This window comes from Meleagris gallopavo, chromosome 10 (assembly GCF_905368555.1).
Source record: "Meleagris gallopavo chromosome 10, MGAL_WU_HG_1.1, whole genome shotgun sequence".
In the NCBI taxonomy this organism is placed as follows: Eukaryota; Metazoa; Chordata; class Aves; order Galliformes; family Phasianidae; genus Meleagris; species Meleagris gallopavo.
This window is the reverse complement of record NC_139413.1, coordinates 151,459-175,972: the sequence shown is the minus strand read 5'-3', so window position 1 is coordinate 175,972 and position 24,514 is coordinate 151,459. Positions and strand designations below refer to the sequence as shown.

The 24,514-nt window shown below is 41.3% G+C and overlaps 1 long non-coding RNA gene across 1 annotated transcript; it reads right to left on the bottom strand.

Annotated features, from left to right (window-relative positions):
* Positions 1-963: 963 nt before the first annotated feature.
* On the bottom strand, positions 964-23,648 carry LOC116216963 (uncharacterized). Its single transcript, XR_014885247.1, has 4 exons — positions 16,834-23,648; positions 16,341-16,506; positions 4,609-14,579; positions 964-3,083 (listed from the first exon to the last, which is right to left on the bottom strand). It is a non-coding gene; the product is annotated as an uncharacterized LOC116216963 (long non-coding RNA).
* Between the last annotated feature and the right edge of the window lie 866 nt (positions 23,649-24,514).

The following is a 24,514-nucleotide window of genomic DNA, read 5'->3' as shown; positions in this document are numbered from 1 at the left end:
GGCAGAACCAGTGCAAGTGACCTCTCCACAGATCTTCTGGTCCCCAGGCACAGCTTCCTGAGACAAGTTTAACACAACAGTGGAAGCATTCTTTTAACAACTCGCCTACATACCTCTCAGGAAGGACCTCCTCTCACTACCTTCACACATTTAACTAAACAAGTTGCTCCTTCAAAGTCCTCAACATTTTATTTTCTACTGCATTTCTCAAATTCAAGCTTGCAGTGGTGCAGCAGCTAGGCAGAGCAGGCAGTAAAGCTGCTCTCAAACACCAAGCACCTGTTGCTTACCAGCTGAACTGATCAAATTGGGAATAAAAAATTTCCATCCTTTTCTGCCCTGTGCACATCTGGAAAAATTCTACAAGCTTTTTTAATCTTCTTGAACACTGGTTAGATCAATATGTAAGAAACAGAGGACTAAACTCTGCTATGAGGGAGAGACAAAGCCTTTCACCTGCTTGCAGGAAAATAATTCTGACACTGGACCCATCTCTGAGGAGCTCAGGAAAAGTAACATGTATGGGGCTACAAGAGGTTCCCACTTGTAGGAAGACTTTAGGGTATTACCCAGACTTGTATTTTAATTTATTATTTTTCACATCTAGTGGTTATCTTTCATCTGTGCAGAAGTGTATGAACAGGGGAAGCTCTCCAGGAAGGCAGTATATTCCCATTCCCCAAGCTCCTTAGCATGGGCAAATCTGTGGGAATTCTACAAAGGCATTAGAGCTCTGCAAAACTAATCTACATAGGTCCCAAAGAAACTTCTGTGGTTTAAAGAGGCAAGACAAGCATATCAGACCTAACAGAAGCTGACCATTTCACTTCATTTGAGAAACTTCTGCCTTTTACAGGCTCAAAGACAGAATGACAATCAGTCATCAAAATCTAGAATTTAATTTCTGCATTAAAAAGAAGAATACTATCTTATAGAAAGCTGCACTTACACCACTGAGAGGAAGGCAAAAGGAAGTCTGGCTGCTGTCACTCCAGTCTTCTGCATGTTGTCATTAGAAAAATCCAGGAAGAAAACTGCCCAACTCCAATGTGGTGTTTGAAAGCTGGCATTCCTTTATTCTCACAATATGTACTGGGTGAATTGGAGTTAAGACAGTTAAGACAGATACATGAAATACACTAGCATACATACATATTCATTCATTCTTTTCTAAGAAATCATCAATATATGCTAGTGTCCCTCTGGGAATGTGCAGCTGGGGACTATGATGGTCTACGACCACCTATTTCTTCTCCTTTATTTCATCTTCATCTTCCTCTTCATCATGGTGCCAACTGTCCAACCCCCAGCTGCTTTTCCCCAATTTGGAAAATTTCCATTGCTTTTTACGCCGTAATGAGCAACTTTCTATCTTGGTGCACTGTAACTCAAAACAACCTATATGAAGCCCAAGAAAAAGTCCTTGCACCTGGTGGATGCAAAGATCAAAGCAGTGTATTGTGACTTCAGCGCCTCCGCAAAGCAGGATCATTCCGAAAAATAAGATTCTTACCATACCAAGGGAAAGCTAAACTGGAAAGCTTTAGAACTTAGCACACATAAATTCCTTCTAATATAATTAGTCCTTACACAAATATTTTGATCCCTACCGCTAAACCAGCCTGTATCAATATGAGAAGATATTAACAGGAGGGAATGCTACTGTCAGAACAGCGAAATAGGTCAGCCTCCAATCCTATTAGAGTCTGTTTCTTTTAGGAGCCAGCACTAAAACAATTGCTTTTCCCCATCAATCCCCACACTCAGAGATGAACTTAACCAATTAAACAAGTAAGAAACATCTTCCTGACCCCCATGAAGGGATGAAATTTGAAGCAGAAGAATATACCATTCCTTGTTTTTTTCCTAGCTAATTGCAAAGTGAGCTCAGCAACTGTTTCCTGCCATGCAGAAAACAGTACATTGGCAGCTACTATGCCTGTGTGTTAGTGTGGTGCATAAAGATCTATTGTTTTCCATGTCAGTCTGCTTGTGTACATAAATATTAGTGAAATGAAGCCCAAACAGGAACTGAACTCTCTCTGGGAACATGCCTTCGTGGCATACCCAGGGAAACGGGCAATGAAATATTTAGCAACTGCACAAAAACTTCTGAAAAACAAACACCACTGTCTTCTTTTGTGGCTATCCTTTGCGTAAACTCATGCAGGGAAACTAAACAAGGCTGTTTGTTTATGCTGTTCATGTGAGGTTTATTGTTGTTTTTGTTTTAAACTAGCTTGGTCTAAATAACACGTCAAACAGTTCTTGTCACTGAGGAATATGCAATAGAAATTTGTCTTTGGATACCCAGGAAATTCTATGGTACAATTTACACTCCTTTAGCAAGTATTTGGGAAACATAACAAACAACAGCATATTGTATTACATATAGTTGAAGAAACCTAGTCTATAACAACAGGCAATATGTACTGAGGAAAACTGTATTTGTTCTGCTGAACAATCAGACAATAAAATGTCTTTTTAGAGACAGTTATTTTTTTTGTAATTTGCATTGGATATTAGTTGGCACCCCAAAATGACCAGATTTTACATACTCTGCAGACCAGCTTAGCCAAAGTCCCCCACTCTGCTGGCATATCTGTGCTTCAAACACAGGTACAACTGTGGGACACATGGACACACCGGTCCTGGGTTTAGGCAGTTGCTGGTGCTAACATTAAGCACAAGGCAGGTCTGTCCTGGACACTAGGCCCTTTTTCAAACATGTTCTGCTGCGTTAAACACATAGATTATGATACTGTTTAAAAGAAATACCACTTCCTAGACATCAAACAGAAAAGGGAAAAAAAAAAAAGTGCTTTCTAGCGATTTGATAAAGCCATTTATCAAAAGGGGAAATGTTTTTTTGTGGTGGTTGTTTATTTCTGAAAGGATTATCAAAATGATTAAGTGCCAAGGCAACAGCTGTAGAGAACGGCCTCTTGCTGGATGTGAGGCCCCCCCCGGAATACCTGGGAGAAGCCACTCTCCAAAAATCTTCCTCAACTCTTGCTGTGACTGAAAATTTTCTATGACAGCACTGTGCCATCTGCATAACAGGATCCTGTTGCAGCATCCATCTGATAGGATAGAGAAAAGGATAACTTCACCAATTGTACATCTTAAAATTCATGCAGTGGGAATGGTGTTCACACCACGTGGCTGAAATGAAGGGCACAAGTGAGTGAAGGGGCTGGCTGCTTCCTCACTTAAGTGACTAACACACTCCTATAGACGGTTACAAAGCTGCTCTTTGCCTTACATCTCCCTCCTGCCCAAAGCCATCCGCTCCTTCTAGAGCTGGGGTTTCACCTAATCACACAAGACAGTTGGCACAGGAAAGCATGTGAACCACAAAAACTTGAGGTAAGGCTTTGCCGTTTTTTCTGTTCTCATTTATTGCTTGAAAGTTCAGACTAATGCTTATAAAAAAAGATTAATTAGTCAATTTTACAAGGTTTTCATGAAAACACATAGAACTAGGAATTTATAATGCTTTGAAAAGAAAGCCAAGATGGTGAGAAAGAGAAGCAGAGAGTGGGACAGCCCAGCAGTTATAAGGGGCAATTCTGTGACCTTTTCTATCAGTTCTGCAGAATTAAGATTAATGTTTAAATTTCTTAAGGAAAAATGAGATGGGATTGAAGGAAAAACATGGAGAAGATGTCCATGCAAAATAAAATTTGGGAAGAATAAAGGAAGGACCAGGGGTCCCTGCAAAACAAGAAAAAGAAAAAGCGGAGAAGAGTTGTTTCATTCACAAGGATCTGGTTAAACAAACTTATCTTGCAGGTATATAGCAGGAGATGCTAGCTTAGCAGCTGCCTCTAAATATTGCTTGCTGGGTAGAAAAAAAAGTGATAGAATTTATAGGATACAAAGATCTAGTTAAGCAAAACAACAAACTTTGAATCCAGATTACAAAGTGTATATAAACAAAGGAAATGAAGAGAAGGGGGAGGAGGTGACTGATAGGCAAATTAAGAACGTGAACCCCGAGTACCTCAACAATAGGGAAAGGGCTCACTAGCGTTCAGGACACAGAGGCTCTGTCCTCCAGAACTTTGAGAGGCTCACTGGACTCTTTTTATTCAAACAAAGAAAGCTGAAGTCTCTGCCACTTTTTGGCAGAAAGATGATTAGCAAAGCTTACAGGAGCAGAAATTTTCCCAGCAGGATCTATCCAAGCAGCAGTAAAGATCACACCTGCCCCATATTTGACTACAGCTCATGTCTAGCAGGAGAGCAAAACAGTGAAGATCCTTGGGCAAAAAAGACAAGTAAATCAAGAAAAGAGAAGAGAAGAGAAGAGAAGAGAAGAGAAGGAAAGGAAGAGAAGAAAGGAAAAGGAAAAGAAAAGGAAAGAAGAGAAAGAAAAGAAAAGGGGAAAGGAAAAGGAAAGAAAAGAAAAGGAAAGAAAAGGAAAAGGAAAAGGAAAAGGAAAAGAAAGGAAAAGGAAAAGGGAAAAAGAAAAGAGAAAAAGAAAAGGAAAAGAAAAGGAAAAGAAAAGAAAAGAAAAGAAAAGAAGAGTTCAGAAAAGATCACAGAGTGGGGAGAGCACTCAAGTCACCTGAGGTGAATCACCTGCTGAGGCTTCACACATACCAGGACCAGCAGGCAGCACTGCCAGGGGACACAGTCATGAGATGGGTCAACCAGACCGAAGGCAAAGCAGGGTCCATCTGTAAGGTTTAATGATTTTTCCAGCCAACTGCTTCAAGGCTCTCAGTCCAAACTTACCTGAAAATTGAAGCATGAAGGCACTTGAGAATTTAACAGCTGACAGCTGCTTCTACAAGCTGAGCTACTTTGAGTTGTAAATAAAAAATGCAGGCTTCTCAAAATTTCATTGTAGAAGGAATCCTGTCAGCTTTGTGAGATAAAGCATAATGCAGTGGTGCCACAACATTGATTTCTCTGGTTTACTCTTTGAAAAGCAAAGAAATGTTGCCCTCCATTTAGGACAATAGGAAGAGTACACCTCCTCTCTTTCTCCTTTTCTCCAGCATTATATCACAAGCATTTTACATACTTGGTCACACTCCAGTCATTCAGTGAAATGGAAACATCTGTTTCTTTTATTTAAACTTACTTTCTTACACATTAAGAAATGTGTCAAAAAACGTGTCATGCATCCTGCTGTCCATATCAAAGGTGTATTTACATCAGTGGCCTGAGAAGGAAGGCTGTGGAACCATATTTTCATTTTCCTGTTATTATTTTTTTTAATATTCTTGTTCCCTTTCACCAGAAAAGAGTTGAGGGAGTGAAAGAATTTGGTTTAACCAGGTTAAGAAAGTGCTTCATAGAATCACGTAAGATTGTATTGATGTATATCTCATTTGGTCAGTGTGGTGTTGTGTGTAGATGCTCTGTGAACATTGTCTTGTTCTTGTTCTTACAGCATAGCGTATAGCAAGAATTACAAAACTATTTTATACAGCGTAAACATAGTTATCCATTTTGATCTCTATATGACATTTCCATGCAGTTTTCTTCCTTCTGAATGCTTTTGATGAGCTACTGGTCAGGTATATGCTGAGGTTTTACAGCTCAGCTGGACTGTGCCATACATCTCATGACCATAAGCCTTATTCATGAGTACTAAAAGCATGAAGTGACAATGCTCAGTTTTCTCTTGAGGATGGATGAGGCCACGCTCTTCTTGGTGGTGTGTAACAAATAGGACAAGGAGTAATGGCCTAAAACTTGTACATAGGAAGTTCCATACTAACTTGTGAAAGAATTTCTTTATTGTGAGGGTGACAGAGCACTGGAACAGGTTGCCCAGAGAGGTTATGGGGTCTCCTTCTATGGAAATACTCAAGTCCTGTCTGGACACCTACCTGTGCAAACTATTGTACAGTATCTACTTTAGCAAGGGGGTTGGACTCGATCTCTTGAGGTCCCTTCCAAACCCTGCGATTCTGTGATTCTGTAAGATAAGAGAAGTGGAGCCTCTCCCTCTCCTGTCCTTGAAAAATTTGCTTCAGCATTAGAAGAAGATAAACTCTGTTTACATTCCTGGAAAGATTATGAGATTATTAAGATGATGTCTGGACAGTGCTTTGAACATTTAGAAAAGCTGCATTATACTAAGCATTAGAATGAATAATGTTCCCTTCCTTTTTAATGCCCTCATTTCCAAATACATACAGGCAGCCAAAACACAGAGTTGAGTATGCCAGAAATTCTGGTGTAAATCCCTGGCATCACACATCAGTGTGTTCTTTCATGTGAAATTAAAACCTCCTATTTGAGTATTAGTGGAAACAAAAGATGGGCACTTGAATAGTCAAAGGGAAAACAAAAAGAGAAGAGAGGTGAATGGAACAAATTGGACTGAGTTAACCTGTCTGTTCAACCCTAACCAAAGGGCAGCTGAAGAAAAACACTTTTTTTGCTCAGCTGGTATCGATGTTAGTCATAAAATATCACATGAGGCTCACCAGGAGGTCCTGACCAAATGCACGCTCATTTAGATGCCCATCATTCAATTCATGCAATTTGCTACATAATGTCTTCCTCTTAAAAATCCAGTGTTAAGGGTTCTGTGTCTTGCCTCAATATAGCTCTTTCGGTGGGACCTTGGAGAAATCCACATTTTCTGCACTCCATATACACAAACCCAGATATTATAATTAATAATTTAATTTAAACCCTAATTTAATAGTAATTAAAATGAGCTAAACTTAAGTCAGTTTTTTTTTATGGCGAAGCAGCTTAGAATTTCAGACTAAAAGCTATTATAATACATTATGTCCTTCACCAGGAATATTCACTTAAAATTTAATAGCACTTAAAAAAAAGAGAATATCCACTCAAAATGTGAATTTAAGAATAACATTATTTCTTAAATAGCAATGTTAGAATACACAAATTAATACTGGTTTTGATGAAATGTTGTCTTGAATTCTACACCTATCAAAGTCCATTGAGTGCAGCACTGTTTCTAGTTATAATCTGCTGATGTATCCAGTATATAGGCTAGTCATGGAAACCCTTTTACTTGGTTTAGCAATCCACTCATTTTGCAAAGTAAAGTTCTGATAGTTCTCAGGTATACTCCAGTTCTAGAGTTGTTCTTGTGACCCAGAAAAGATTAAGAAATTAGCCTCAGGGAGTGACTTCATCACTTCAGAGCCATCCAATCCAGCCTCCTTTTGCCACAAACAGTATTTCTGTATAAGTACTTCATAATCCTTTTCATAATGTCTCTTAAAAACCTCACTACTCCTCCTAGTAACTCTTCTAAGAATCTCATTATTCTCCTTAGAAGACTCCATTCAATTTCCAGATTACGCGGACAATGCATATCCCTTTGTTCTTATGTTGATATGTCCCTGCAGTTCTATAGCTTTTCTCTTGCTAATACATACCCACAGCTGTATTTGCAGACAGGAATGATGCCACATATTCCCACAAGTCCCAGGAAAGCACCAAAGGGCTGCTCAGTTTGTCAGAATGGAAAGAACCACAAAGCCTCAGAAGCCCTGGAGATCAAACCAGACAAAAGCAGGAAAGGCACAATGATTGAGAGGTGCTGCGTGGGTATACAGGAGACCTGCTGGTGCCACAAAGGACGCAGGATCTGAGCATAGTTCACCTGGCCCTGGTATGCTCTTATAACATTGAATCTGCTTGAATCCCTCAAGGACTTTTCTTCCTTTTCTATGTAGGTTGTGCAAGACAAAGAAATTCCAATTGCTGCTGCTCGTGCTTGGGAAGGGGAATCTTCTGGGCAAATGGTGGATGGTATTGGCAGGCTTCCATCAGAGCTGTGATGGATTGCTGTGCTTGTCTGCAACACCAGTTAGGTTCTCAGAAAGAGAATGACATGTCCTAGCCACATCTTGGTACCCTTCTGCCAGCTCAGCTTCTTGTGACTAAAGGTAGAAAAGAGATGAACACAGCCAGGACAAACAGCAGTGTGGCTGTGTGCTGGGGAGGGTGTGAGAGGGTTATTTCCCACGTTTGAAGAAAATAATCCAAGGGGATTTAAAATTTTTCATTACTTCTCTTCATAAAGTCCATAATAAAAACAAACCATATTAAGCATAAATGAGCCTACCAGAACTTATGAATAACTTGCATTCTTCCACTGGAGCTCGGCCAGTTACCTTTGGAAAGAATTCCTGTTTACTTTGCAGTGAATGTGAGAGACGCGCAATCTGCCAGAGGCTGTTATGACAGTAAAAACACAGCCAGAGGCAGTCACAAATCACAGAGAAATTGTTAATTTCAAGGACAAAGATTAAAATAATATATATTCTTTTAAAAGTTATTTTCTTTATCACATAGAAGATGAGTTTACATGAAACCTGCTCTGCTTCAAAGGCAACTTTCAGATACTTTAGCCATTAGCTTGCTTTTCAAAGCCAATTAGATTTACAAGGAAAACTGCTTTGCTTTACCAAAAGCGTTGTTCTCTGTTGGACTGAGATGACTGTCTCATTGCACCTACATCTTTCTGCCAAAAAGCCTCAGCCAGGCTGCACAGGCAGTTCAGATGCCAAAGTCCTTGCTCAAGGCATTCCCAAAATCTGCAAAATTTGGAGGATGATCAGACATGCTTCCTGTTCCTGCTCTTCAGCAGTTCAGTCCTAGAGTTACTGCTACATAAGTTACATCCTGAACTGTAGGCCCCCTAATGCTAGAAATTCCAGAAAACACATATTTTCAGTACCCATGAGCCTGAATTTTAAGACTTGATTAAGAAAACGAACTTATGTGAGAGGAAAGTAAGTATGATATGTAGCCCTTACAGCACACATATTTGTATTTTATTACTTTCTGATGGCTTTGTATAAAGTATTTGTATTCCCCCTTTCTTGGTAAAGCTGAATGTAAACCAAGAGTCAAAGAGAAATGCACTCATTTTCATTTGCACTTTTACCTTTTCATGCAACTTGTCTTTTCCCACAAACTAACCAACTGCTTATGATCTGCAGATGTTTGCTGTCTCAAATCAGTCACATGCACACCAGCTGTCATAACTTTTCTTTCTCTGATATTTTTTCCTATGTCTACCTCATTTCTTTAAAGCACGTTCTCCAGTCTTTGTTGTTTTGCTTTATACTCAAGACCGGGAACATGTTTAAGGCCTTTCCTGAACCAGAATACAAAAACTGGTGACCTGATAACCCCCTAACAGTAGTAAAAACAGGAGACAAATACCGCCTCAAAGAAACATGTGAGTGTGTCCAGCCTCATCAGAAAACGGAAATACCAAGAGTCATATGTAAAAGGTTGCTAACCCAGAATTGCAGACCCAAGGGACTCAACCGGTTTAAACAAGGTTCAAATAAACATCCAGACCTTCTGATGGTTATCCAGACCTCTCTGAGAATCCACAAGTGTTGGTTCTCTCTCTAGCACTACCTTGAGTACATCCTGGAAGCAGCCTGCACCTTGAAGAGAGCAGCAATAAGGCATGGCCTGCCCAAAGCCAAATACAAAAGATCACGTTGGTAGGAAGTTATGAAACAAGCTATATTGTTGATATTACCGAGAGACTCAGGAGAAATAAGTCTGAGTTTATAAGTCTCTTCAGAGTAGGACTATCAGTAATTATCCAGTCTCAGAAAACACAGGATCCACAAAACAAGGACAAGAAAGAAAACACTTTGAGCACTGGTGTGTAACATCCTTTTTCTTAGCAAGTGGGGAAAACTTGCCTGTAAAATCCCCAGTCCTTTTGCCCTAAAAGGAAACAGTCAATGGCTCTACATATAGTGAACCAGGCAGCACACCACAGAAGCTGGGAATGACTACTGCTAGTGAGTCAATAAGTTAGGACAGAAGTGACTCTTATTAAAGTGGATCTATTTATCAAGAGCTTCTGTAAACAAGGACATTCAAGAAGTTAACTTTTAAAGCAGAATAAATAAAAATCTCTAAAGACTAGAAGTCTGGTAACTTTAATTTAGCTTTGGAAATGAATATCAAATTAAGGCCTCTTTAATTATGACTAATCACCCAGAGGATTAATGCCGTTTGACTAATCCACATAAAAGTCACGTTTTTAGATAATTCGGATTACTGCTTAAGTGTTCTTGCAAAAGTGAAATCTTATTAATATCAATTGGCCAAAGGAAGGGTGGCCTTTCATTTCACTCATTTTTCTCAATTTGTTTTATCTTAGCCCTGAAGACTGTTCAAATTTAATGTGTTAAAGCACAAACATTTTTAGGCTATAATGGGCAAAATGCTGTAGTTCTTTGTAAAGTTAAAAATAATACAAAGGGAAGGTATTTTCAGACCTAGTTGGCACTCGCATCTTCTTGAAGGACCTCTGCAGACAGCCTGAACATACATGAGTTGAGGATACAGACAAGTGGATCAATTCTGATCTGTAATGAGAGGATGAAGGAAAATTCCCCATTTTCTGCTTCTTCCACAGCTTCTTACTAAAAAAAAAAAAAAAAAAAAAAAAAAAAGTCTGAATTTCCATTCAATCTCAACCACTGAGAGTAGTTCTTTTTGTTTCTACATATGTCTGTTTTTCACCCTTTCCAGGGCAAATGTCTAGATACTCATACAAACCCAAGTCTTCCACTTAAGTCTTCCCTGTGGTAGCTGTCTTAGCAAGGGATTCCTATACTGTCTCCATTCTCTTCCAGCCTTCTCTTTCAGTTTACAAGCAGTAGCACTCATAAACCTCTTACCGTAGTGCCAAACTGTAGATACACAAGATATACACATCCACTTATTTCCCAATAATTTCATGCACCTCAGATAAAGCTTTTTGCAGGGTCTGATGCACAGACTCAGATGTGAATGATCCAAATCATTTATTAGAAGTTCTCACATCACTTACATACATTCACAAGTTTTCTTTTTTTATTTTATTTTTTTAGCTTTCCCATCCATCCTTACAACTTTCCCATCCACCTTTACATGCCAACAGACTATTCTACAAACACTCCTTAACCGTTCATGCAGGCACTTATCCAATCAGAGCCATGAGGCATTCCCCCTTCTTCCAGAGGTGTCCTTGGTTCTCATGCCGTTTATCTTGCTCCACAGCTGCTGCTCTGAACAGTTGTTTTTTTTTATTCCCACAGCTGTTTGCATTTGCCAGATACTGTTTAGAGGCCCAGACTGTCAAATTTGGACTAAAATTGCTCAACTCTGGAGCAGCTCTTGACAGCTAACACTTTTAATGATCTAAAAGAATCACAGAATCACAGAATTGTAGGGGTTGGAAGGGACCTCTAGAGATCATCGAGACCAACCCCCCTGCCAAAGCAGGTTCCCTACACCAGGTCGCACAGGTAGGCGTCCAGGCGAGACTTGAATATCTCCAGAGAAGGAGACTCCACAACCTCCCTGGGCAGACTGTTCCAGTGCTCCGTCACCTCACCGTGAAGAAGTTCTTACGCACAGTCGTGCGAAACTTCCTATGCTGCAGCTTATGTCCGTTTCCTCTCGTCCTGTCTCCACGTACCACTGAAAAGAGACTGGCCTCACTACTATGGCCGCCACACCTCAGATATTTATAAACCTGGATCAGGTCCCATCTCAGTCGTCTTTTCTCAAGGCTAAACAGACCCAGTTCACTTAGCCTTTCTTCATAGGGGAGATGCTCCAGGCCCTTCACCATCTTTGTGGCCCTCCGCTGGACTCTTTCCAAGAGATCCCTGTCTTTTTTGTACTGGGGAGCCCAGAACTGGACACAGTACTCCAGATGAGGCCTTACCAGGGCAGAGTAGAGGGGGAGGATCACCTCCCTCCACCTGCTGGACACGCTCTTCTTAATGCACCCCAGAATGCCATTGGCCTTTTTGGCCACGAGGGCACACTGCTGGCTCATGGCCAACCTGTCGTCCACCAGGACGTCCAGGTCCCTCTCTGCAGAGCTCCTCTCCAGCAGCTCATCCCCCAGCCTGTATTGGTGCATGCAATTATTCCTCCCTAGGTGTAAGACCCTACACTTGCTTTTGTTGAACCTCATCCGGTTTCTTACTGCCCAGCTCTCCAGCCTGTCCAGGTCTCGCTGAATGGCAGCACAGCCTTCAGGCGTGTCAGCCAATCCTCCCAACTTCGTATCATCAGCAAACTTGCTGAGGGTGGCCACTATCCCCTCATCAAGCTCATTGATGAAGATGTTGAACAAGACCAGACCCAGCACAGACCTCTGGGGGACACCACTGGTTACAGGTCTCCAGCCAGACTCTGCACCACTAACGATGACCCTCTGCACTCTGCCAGTCAGCCAGTTCTCAACCCACCTCATTGTCCACTCGTCTGTCCCACACTTCCTCAGCTTTGTTATAAGGATGTCGTGGGAGACAGTATCAAATGCCTTTCTAAAATCAAGGTAGATTACATCTACCGCTCTTCCCCCATCCACCCAGCATGTGACAGCATCATAGAAGGCCACCAAGTTGGTCGAGCACGACCTCCCCTTGGTGAACCCATGCTGACTACTCCTGATAACCTCCTTTTCTCCCAGTTGTCTGGAGATGGTATCCAGCACAAGCTATTCCATCACCTTTGCAGGGACGGAGGTGAGGCTGACAGGCCTATAATTACCCGGATCTTCCTTCTTGCCCTTTTTGAAGACTGGAGTGACATTGGCTATCCTCCAGTCTTCAGGGACCTCCCCTGTTATCCAAGATCTCTCAAAAATGATGGAGAGCGGTTCGGCAATGACCTCCGCCAGCTCCCTCAGCACACGTGGATGCACCCCATCAGGTCCCATGGACTTGTGGACCTTAGTACTGCCTAGGCGCTCACGCACGTCCTCTTTCCTGACTAAAGGGAAGTCTCCCATTCCCCAGACCCTCTCACTAACCTCCAGGGTGTGGGATTCCTGTGGGAGAGCCTTTTCACTGAAGACGGAAGTAAAGAAGGCATTCAGTTTCTCTGCTTTCTCAGCATCCCCTGTTACCAGAACCCCCCCCTCACTTAGTAAGGGGCCCACATTCTCTCTAGTTTTCCTTTTGCTGTTAACATACTTGAAGAAGCCTTTTTTATTATCCTTTATCACTGTAGCTAGATTCAATTCCAGATGGGCTTTAGCCTTCCTCGTTGCATCCCTGCAGGCCCTGACTACATTCCTATATTCTTCCCAAGTAGTCAGACCCTTTTTCCACATTTCATGGACCTTCTTTCCTTTGAGCTTGCGCATGAGCTCCTTGCTCATCCACACAGGTCTCTTGCCACCTTTTCCCGATTTCTTGCTCACAGGGACGCACCGATCCTGAGCTTGGAAGAAGAGCTGTTTAAATGCTGACCAGCTCTCAGAGCCCCCTTACCTTCTAACACCCGAGCCCACGGGATAGCTCCAAGTAGGTCCCGGAAGAGATTGAAGTTGGCTCTCCTAAAGTCCAGGGTAGCAATCCTACTTATTGCTTTGCTTCTTCCACTTAGGATCTTGAACTCCACCATCTCATGATCACTACAACCCAAACTGCCCCCAACACGCAAAAAGCAGTCTAGAGGTTCTGTCTCATCAAAACCTCAAGGACAGCGTGTCTCACCAAACCTTTTTCTATTTTTCCCAAATTACAGTAATTAGTGTCTTAGGGAATACTGACTCTACCATTCACACCTTGCTTGTTTGTCCTTGCAGGTGCAACAGCAGTGTGTCTAAATCGTGAACATAAGTCAGCTTGCAGCAAAAAGGCTGATACTCCTGCTGTGCTTCCTCTCCCATGCTAGATTCTCATAGTGCCATTCAAAACATGCAAAGTATCCATCACAATGCATTACCTCTCATATCTCCCAGATCAATGACCACCATTAAACAATCCTAATTACTAATTATGCCCCTTCTAGCATCTCTTTAGAAAAAAAACCTCAGCATTTATAGTTCTTATAAGTCAGGATTTTATCTACCAATACTTCTGGACTTAATATTGCTCTCAAAGATGACTGAGAGAAACAACACGCTATTTATAGAAAAACACTTACAGGGTTATAACAGGCTCTCATGCAAAGCCATTGCTTTGCTTTCTTGTTTGCTATCCCTATGGAACTATCAACCCCTGCTTTAAATTATTAACACACATCTATTCACATGCAGCAATGACTTTCAAGAAGCCACAGGCTGGCTGCTAGCAGCAAAATGCTTTAAGGATGGACATTTACTACCATTTGAAGTATTTCTACTTCAAAGGAAAGGATTAATGAAGTTTATGGAAATGATTCCCAAACTGCATTTCCACAGATCTGTTTCTCCTCTAGATACTACATAGTGACTTCTTAAACTGCAGTATGTTAGCCTTACTGCAGAAAAGACTTTTTTGGTGCAATGCAGAGTGGACAATACCATCTTCCAGATCTACATATTGCTTCCAATGTAAAATCTTCCTTGAAGTGCCAGTCCAACAGCCTCGGCATTCAGAGCTACTGACCTGGACTACTGTAGCACCACTTGAGGTAATACAAGTTCCCTCAGCCTTTCCCCATACCCAATAAGTGTATATCAATTCCAAACATGATGTTCATCTACTGGGACTTCATTTGCACTAGCTGAAGAGAATATTTCCTTGCACAGACTGTACTCGCTTCTGGCCTCCGTCTTGAGCTGAAGATTTAGTACAGATCCACTGTATCATCCACTTCATCTAAGCACAGAGATGGCAGAAAATAAACACAGAGAAAATAAAATTAGTATATTATGATAATTCATCTAAACACATAAAGACAATTTAATTTGTCATGTCAGCAACAAAAACCTCAACAACATGCAAATGTCTCTTATTTGAGTCCATAAGGGTATCTCAAAGTTTCATACCATGCCGTCTACACTGATTCTACCTACTTTACCTAAATAAATTGACTTCACTTTCTCTATATTAAAAACCTTTTGTTTAGAGACATGAAGAATGTATCAAATCCCAATTATTTTTCCAGAGTCTTGACATGCTTGAATCATAGAATAGCCAGGGTTGGAAGGGACCTCAAAGATCATCAAGCTCCAACCCCCTGCCACATGCAGGGCCAACAACCTCCACATTTCATAGCAGCCCAGGCTGCCCAGGGCCCCATGCAACCTGGCCTTGAACACCGCCAGGGATGGACAGGGCATCCACAGCCTTTCTGGGCAGCTGTTCCAGCACCTCACCACTCTCACAGCAAAGAACTTCTCCCTGACATCCAACCTAAATCTCCCCTCCCTTGACTTAAAACCATTTCCCCTTGTCCTGCTGTTATCTACCTTTTCAAAGAGTTGATTCCCCTCCTGTTTGTAGGCTCCCTTTAGGTACTGAAAGGCTGCAATGAGGTCACTCCACAGCCTTCTTTTCTCCAGGCTGAACAAGCCCAGCTCCCTCAGCCTGACTTTGTAGGTGAGGTGTTGCAGCCCTCTGAGCATCTTTGTGTGTCTCCTCTGGACCCTCTGTAGCAGCTCCCTGTCTTTCTTGTACTGGGGGCTCCAGACCTGGACACAGTACTGCAGATGGGGCCTCACAAGAGCAGAGTAGAGATGGACAATCACTTCCCTGTCCCTGTTGGCCACCCCTCTTCTGATGGAGCCCAGGATTCCATTTGCTTTCCGAGTTGCAAGAGCACACTGCTGGCTCACGTTAAGCTTTTCATCCATCAGGACCCCCAGATCCTTCTCTGCAGAGCTGCTCTCAAGGACTGCTCCTTCCAGTCTGTATAAATGCCTCGGATTCCTCTGGCCCAAGTGCAAAACCTTGCACTTTGCTGTGTTGAACCTCATTAGATTCTCCCAGGCCCACCTTTCAAATCTGTTGAGAGTAGTCTAATAATGGCACAAGTTACCTGGAAAGGTTGCAGAGTCTCCATATCTGACAATATTCAAAAATTGTCTGAGCCTTCTCTAAGCTGGCCTTGCTTTGACCAGACGACCTCCAGCTGTCATAGGATTCCCTAAGCTCCATCTCATCCCACCCCTCCACCTACTTAAGCCACTCTGAATCCTGCTCTCAGGATGTCACCTGATTTTGCCAGTTTGATCTCACTCGAAAACCTGCTTTCTTCTCAACACTGATCGTAAAATTATAGAATCAAAGAATCCTCAGAGTTCAAAGGGACCATTAAGTGTCATCCAGTCCAACTCCCCTGCAATGAGCAGGGACATTCACAGCTTGATCAGGTGCTCAGAGCCTAGTCCAGTCTGGTCTTGAAAGTCTCCAGGTACAGGGCATCCACTCTGGGCAACCCGTTCAAGTGCTTGACCATCCTCACTGTGAAAGACTTTTTCCTTCTATTCAATCTCAATCTCCCATCCTTTAGTCTGAAACCATTTCCCCTTGTCCTGTCACCACAGACTCTGCTGAAGAATCTGTCCCCTTCTTTCTTATAGCCCCCCATTAGATACTGAAAGGCCACTAGGATAAAGATGGCCCAAGTACAGACACCTGCAATGTTCCATCAGGTAAGTGGAATCTTCAAGTAGAGAACCAACTTCTGACGATGTCGCTCTGAGCCTGGTCCTCCAACTAGTTTCTTTAAATGGATGGACAGCCAAATGGGTACTGAATCCTCTTCTGTGTTCCAAAGAGCAATTTGTTTTTCCATGGAAAACTGCAGGAACAAAATCCCAGAAGACGGTGTCGTTTGACCTTTAAATTAGTATTTGGTGGATTAACTTAAAATATTTGCATATTGCTGGATCACCCTAAAAGCATGTTAAGCATTAGGTTAGAAAACAACCCTGTGAATAGCTAAGCAAACAACATCTGGAGCTATACCTCGATTTGCAGGTACAAAAAGATCAGAGATTCAAAGAAAACTCCTACACCCACAGATGATTCCTCTCTTTTACTAGAACAACAATGCGAGAGTACACAAAAAATGTGCATACGAACAATTTACACGTGCAAATTCAGCTCCACTGAAGAGCTAACTTACTTTCCAATAGCAGAGCTCTTGTTCAATACATGACTGGATCACTCCGAGGCTTGGAGCCACACTTCACAGATTTGCATCCATTCCCTCTGGTGTTCTTTGTGCTTTAGACCCTTTACCCAGCCTTTGCTGGAACACTTCCTCTTTCCACCCCTGTTCATACTCATCAAGCATAAAAGACAGATTTCATTACTTATAACAAGAGAAAAAAAAAAAGAAAAAAAAAGCTGTGATTTAGTGTAGTAGGATAAAAATACAGACAAAAACATACTCTTACAATGTCAGGATGCAGGAGATCTGCTAAAGTAACACAAGGAACATTTCTTTAATTATGGGAGTTTTTCCCATGTCACATTAAATTGGGCTGTTTGGCAATGCTACTGCTTACTTTCCACATCACACTCATTGTTCTTTCTTTTTGTGGGAGACAAAATCTTGTTTTTGCATAACTAATAGAATGAAATGCTGTTTTTGCATAAGTAATAGAATCTTGTAGCAAAGGAACATACTTCAGAACTCATGATACAAGATAACTTTTTGTCTGTGGCTAAAGAATAGGGATAGCACTAGGCTATGAAAGAACGTTCTATTCAGAGCTACTGGGAGAGCCTGGATGCCATGTTTTATGGACAATTTTATGGACTCTTTGCCCTTGGAGGGATTGACAGGGGGGCGAGCAGCAAAAAGTAATGTCTTTAAGACATGCATCTTCACCCAGAACTGCACAAGAAAAACTTATCCAGCAGATATATGGCAGGAGATGCTGGCGTGGCAAATATTTTGTGGACTCTGCTTACTTGGAGATACAGAGACAGATTTCTGTTAACTAACTGCTTACCTGACAAAGAAGAGATGTGTGAACAGTATGTGAATTTGGAAGAACATGAACCAGAGTACTCAGTGAGAACCAGGGGAGGGGCTCAGTGTCAGGAACTAGGAAATAAGATTCAGTTTTCCTTGCAGCATGTGCTTCTGCTTGCAGAACACTCACCATTGCAATCATGAAATAAAATACTGGTTACTGAGGTCCTTGCCTGAGCCTAAGTTATTGGCTTCCAAGTGTTTCTCATACTGTGGTTTATTTTTTCCACACTCTGCCTCTTATAAGGGCCAGTTTGATTCCCACCAAGAGCCAGATCATACCCTACACAGACACGTCCTCCCTTGACAGCACAGCAACAATCGTGTAAAGTAAAAGTGAGAACACAGCAAACACGCTGCTTAGTCAGCTGCTGCTTTATGTGACGAAATGCTCTGCCCCTGCCTAAAGCTTCAGAGAGAAACCTGGATGGAATTTTTCCAATCAGAGTGAAGATACTGAGACTCATAATACTGAGCTGAATTCAAAGATTTCCGTTATTAACATCAGAGGGAAAAAGATAACTTTGTGAAAGCAGATATTTAGTTATTAAACATCAAGGACTTTTCCACATAAACTGCATTTTACATTTTTAATTGCACCATTTAGATACAACGAAAGTGATACTGTTGTCAGAATGGTTAATCTTGTCTTTTAGGAGCATTTAGAAAATTAGCATATCTATCTAGCCTGCTGGAAGGGAGATTAGCCCTATCCTTAACTAAGTAAGCGTGTGCGACTGGAAGAGGTGGGGTCAAGATGACAAGACGACTGCAGACCTCTCTCCAAACACATAGACACGGTTTACCCAAATGTATATAAACGACGTACCTTTTTTTCCATTGATGTGCATGTTTGGTGGAAATATCCCCCATGTATCCAGTGTTGTAATAAAACATAATGCCTCCTTCTTAATACTATTTTGGTGTTAAGGAGTTTTATTTGGGCTGAAGTTTGTCTGGCAACAATATGGCATTCTGTGGGTGGGCAAAAGCTGCCCACTTCTTAGGTCTGCATTTTTTCTTGTTCCTTGGTTTGACACTTCCTTCAACATACAACAGGGAGGCATCCAATTGAAAGCCTAATTCAAAGTCCACCATGCCTTCTTCAGCACACCGCTGGTCACTACATGCTGTAGGCAATAGACATCCTCAATTTCCTTCCACCCATTCTAAGAGAAAACAGGTTTTAAAGAGCACTTCTCCAGTACTCTATTCCTTTCCAATGAGCTCTCAGTAAATCAGTCAACATTTCTTGGGCCTCTATTTAGCCAAATCTGTTAAGGCAGAACAAAGGTTCATGGCTGATTGTTAGCTGTAACATGTAGACTTATAGGAAAAGTTGCCGTGGTCTGTAGCGCACAGAAGTCGGACACTTCTACTACACAAGAACGCATTTGCTGTCCAGCAGCCTGCAGAACAGAAGGAAAGAAGGAAAATAATAGGTCAGGTCAGAAAGAGAAGAACAGAGACAATGGAAGCAAGAGGAAAAGATAACAAAGTTATATAGAGAATATATGTCTAAAATAGAAGTTTCTGCCTCCAGTAGGGGCTTTTGTAAATCATATCAAGACTTTTTTTTTTTTTTTTTTTTTTGTCTTGCATAACACTTAGCTGAATTTACAGGAAGAGTGAAGTGTTTGGGAATAAGGCAACACTACCCATAAATAACTGAGTAAAAAAATCAAAACAGATTTCAAGGCTCTACTGATTCAACAAGTAATGAAATCTCTCTTCTCCGCTATTCAAACACACTTGAAATAAAACTTGTGGAAATTATCATTAAGAGCTAACATTAAGGATGTTAGAGCAACTAGGCATCTCGCTCCAATTTATAGGAGGGAGAGGAGGTTCTTTGATACATGTATACCTAACGTGAGATTAAGAAACAGCGGTTCAAATGTCCGTCTGATCAGTTTATTACAAATCCTAGTCTTTCAGGGAGATGGGGAAGGGAAGAATGGTGATAGAAAAGATAGGAAATAGAAGCAAGGAGACTTTGTAGGAAGCAAGAGGGAGATAGTCACCACCATGGATCCAGCATGGATCGTAATTCAGTCACTGAACTTCAGCAGCAGTGGGCCGTTGGGTGTTGCTGTTCCGTTGACGATGATGACTTTTCAATGACAGTACAAGTGGTCGAGTCAGCTGTCTTTGGAGTGACAGCTCAAATCCAAAGTCATTGAGTCAGCTTTCCTTGGAGCAGCAGCTCCTGGCTCTGAGATCTCAGCAGAAACTCCTTTGTTCCCACCTTCCGGGCCTTGGCAGCAGATAAGAAGGAGCAGGGATGCCCATCCTGTTCTTCACAGGACACAATGGTATCATTCCCCAGTTTTCCCGTACCAAGCTGGAGCTATTTAGTCGCAGGCCAGAGCTTCTGCCAGTGAACGCTCCAGAGCACTCTCTTCCAGAGGCAAGCAGCTCTAGAGGAAGGGGCTTTCAAATGTTCCCAAAGTGATGTCGATTGTCACACGGTAGCACCCATCACTTGCCTCCTCAATAAATCAATCAGAGTCTTATCACAAGAAATACCTCAGGAAGCAGGCTTTGAGCCAGAAAACAAAGAAGGGTTCTCACACTAGGTTATCCTGACAGCCCTCACTGGTCTAGCACACTCAGTATTTCAGAAATGATGGAATAGGAACATGCAAACTGCAAGTTGGAAAGCCAGCATCTGGAACTTTGCATTCCTTACATTCAAGACTACTAAGTGCTCTCTTGTTCAACCAGACTTCTGGCTCTTTTCATTTATTATTTGATAATAGGCAAATAAACTGGCTGGTATTATTACCACATTCTTCAGGAATGGCCCTTCTTCAGTGAGGCGTTGGCAAATGTCCATTTCATTTTTAGAACATCAGTGGTTTGGGACTGGACTGAAACATTTCAGAGCCAGCATAAACATTTCTTTTCTTTCAGATTATCATTAGGGAAAATAAAAGCTTGGCTTTACACAGCTTTAAGAGTTACAGATTTACTTCTGCTTTCATTTTCATCCATGACTTATACTAATGATAATCACACTACCTCAAAATGATGGGAGATCATTTTGTAGCTCAAAGACAAAAGAAAGGCCCTGTTTCAGAGCACATACAGGCAATAGAGAGAGGACAGTTAGTGTCGTAGGAATAGTCTTTGGAGCCTGCAGATAAATTTTAAGGAGTACAGTAATGCTTTGTAGTGCTCTAGGTCATTGACTTTTTATACAGTGACATATTATGTTCTAATTGCACAGCGCATGACAAGCACATAATCAACACTAGGAACACACTGCTAACACAAGACAAAAGACGGTGAACTGTTTTAAGCTCTCCTAAAACAAAGTGATAGGCATTATTATTAAAAGATCTTCTAAATATGCCTACTAGGTACCTAGAAGATGCCTAGATCCACTGAAAACACTTATCCAGGCGTGTGATTATTGCATCTTAAAAAATGATAGCCTAAAACATGAAAAATTGGACTAATAGGCAGAAAACACATCTGTTAACACTGTACATAGTAACCCCAAGAGAAAATGAATTCTGTGATCCTCGTGCAGTTCTGACTTAAGTAAACTCCTTCCATTTCTGTTAAAATGCTTTACAGTGAGCATATACTTTGAGCACTGTGCTAATAAAGTCTTTTTGAGTTATCTCAGAAAATATCCTAACTTGATGCCACAAAAAGGAGATAAATAGACCACTGAGGCATTACTTACTTTAAGTGACATCCATGCAAATAACTCAGAGGCAAATTACCTCATAAGATGGGTGGAGATTAGCTTTAGGTCATCAGAGAGTCAATTGCAATGCGAGAAGTGATAGCTCCTCTGAGACCTTTTCAGACCTCCATCCCTCACTCCTCCCCCACTGATGGCATGTCAGTGAGTAGGGGCTCAAAGCCATTCTCTAAGCCATTATTACTCAGCCTCTGGCTCACAAAACATCAGAAAGTTGTGGTGGAATTTCTAAAGACAAGTATTGAGAAAGGTAAAAAGAACCAAGTACATCCCCTGGTGTTTCACACCTGCAGTGCTATATGGAGCACGTGCAATTACAAAAGATTAAAAGAGGCAGCCTTTTGCCGCTCTGACAAGGCTGCTCAGAAGCGCTGGGTACACTATTTACCCAGCCTGTCGCTTTTGCTTGCAGTCAAATCAAGTCTCTCTCTCTCTTCTGCTCCTGTGTCATCATATCCTCCTCCTCACACACTACAAACAGTGTTACAACACCTCTGTGTTATTACACATTTCAGCTACTGAAAATTTCCCTCTTTTCTGCTCCCAGTGTTTGGAACAACACAGAATCTCAATCTTCATTGAACAAAAGTAGATGTAGCCTCACTGCTCAAGATGCAAGATGGAAAATAACAATATAGAAAGATAAAAGACTCACTTTATCATTGACTTGACAGCCCAAACTCACTAACTTTCAGCAATGGAACACACAAGTTTTCCTCCATGTAGGGGATAAACAGTCTTAAGCAATCTGACTGTGCCTGCAAGCAGACAATTTCCTATGGTCCTCCTTTTCTTTTAAAAAGGGAACCTTAGGACAGAGAAGAGGCGTAGTTTAAAAAATGGATTAAATGAACTTAAATTCTGTGCTATAGAAAAGCATACACTCACTTTTCCCAATTCCTGACCTCAGAGCTGGGTTGAGTCAGTAGATCCATTTGATAATTAACAGAGGAAAAAATGCATACAAGTTGTTTCGCAATTAGATTAACTCACTCATCTGGCTGGCAATGAACTCATATAGTTATTTGTGCTGCTGACACAAGGGGCATGACTTGTATTTTTAGAGAAAGCAAGCTTCAGTCTTTAGGACAATTATAAAAATGTACCTTCAGTGTGCGTCAGATCTGGAGTGAATATTTTACTTGTTTTGCTTGAAGACTCCAGAAGAAAATCTTTAGTCTCCCTCCCAAAAAGAGGAACCCTGAAATAAAAAAAAAAGAAAGAAAAAAAGAAAGACATGAAAGACACGGAGACCAGCATTAACATTTGGGGTATTGCGCATGTCATTTGGAGATACAGTACCATGATATAGCTGTGAGATAAGAGGTCTTCAAACACAGGCACAAAAGAGCTATAAACAGAAGGTACCAAGAAAGAAAAACATCTGAAACTGCAGCCAGCAAAGTACGTGCATGCTAGATAGAAAAGTAAAGTACTGTCCTTGTAAGAGTGCACCTCACCCTCCCACACAGCCTAATTGACTTATTCACCTAACTCAGACTGAGATGAGCCTTTACCTGTTGAGGGCTGAAATTATCCACTGAAGTCCCAAAATCATATTTTACGTTCTACAAAATTCTCTTACATCTATTTCGATTTTGTAATACACATTAGGACCTTGTAGAGAAGCCTAGGTTTCAGAAAAAGGTAAGCAAAGCCTTCTATCCCTAAAAAATAAGTTAAAAATAGTTCCCAGAATATCTCATGAATATTATTGCCATCACTATGAAGTGCAACTTGGAAAAAAAAATTTCTGCAACTTGGAAAAAAAAATTACACTAATGCAAAATTGGAAAAAACAAACGAAACCATAAAATGACACATAAGCAGCCTGAACTTCCTCCTCCTTCCTTAGCGCAGGGCTTTGTTTTTCCACTCACCGCTGGATGTTATGAGAGGTCAGAAAAGCAGAAGTGCATCGCCCAAGTTCTCAGGCAGCTAGGGGAGAGAGAAGTAGTTCACTACTCATCTTCTTGTTAGGAAACAGCATCTTTATTCAGGCTCAGTTTCATGAATGAGAAATCAGATGCTGAGAGCCCAAAGAAGTCTAGAATTGGTTCTACTGGTGCTAGTAGCAATCTCCAATTTATTTCAGTGAACAAAGGCTGTCTTCAGAAAGGTTTTATATTCTTTCCTGCAGTTTCTTACCTAAGGACTGGTTTGTCTCAGCAGAAAATGGAACAGACTCCATAGGCAGAGCAGGTCTGAGGAAGTCAAGAACCTTTGGGGTAAGGGAGTGTAGATGGATAGGAAAAGGAATAAGGTTTAAAAAAAAATATAGGATTTCAGGTGACAAAATAGGGAGAAAGGAGTCCACTGTCTTACCTGTGCACCTGTGATTATGTGTGATTTTTGGCATACATACTACATGAAACTAACAGGAGCTGTCATTATTCTTCTCTTTTATTTTATCCCTGCACGCACTAAGGCTTCCCAGCTCAGGGAAGGAGAAAAAGAAATGAATGCACTGTGCTTTGTTTAACGTGCAGCAACATAAACAAGAAACAACCACAGATGTGGAGAAAAACAGCTCACTGTTGGAAAATATTTCACACCCATCAAGACTACCATGTGTTACTCTCGTCCTTCATTTATTTCTTTTACATGGGTGCAAGCCATCATAAAATACTTTGACAGAAGCAGCTGACTGAAAAAAAATGACAGAAAACCCTACATACCCATATGAGTCCATCTGGGACTTTGAAGCTTGCAAACAAGCAGCTTTGCTGGGGACATGGATACAAGACACAGAAGACAAACATGTCACCTGTGAACATTTGTTATAAGACTGGTATGTGAGAGAAGGTTGAGAGTGAAGAACTTTGGGAAGACCGCAGAATGGCTCATCAGTTTGTTAAGGATCAGCAGCACCAGGTGTTGGTTACATCTGGAGAGCAGGAAGCATTTCAAATACCAGTAATGTATCACTGAAATTGAGAGAAAGAGGTGGCTGGCTCCTCCAAGGCACGTGTTTTGTTATCAGAAGGTCTCATCATGTTGTAAATATTGGACAATTCACTTACTTATTATAAACACTTATCCCAGGTAAAAGCATGCAGCAGGCAGGTAAGTAACAGTTTGATTTCATCAGTGTAACCCTCCCCA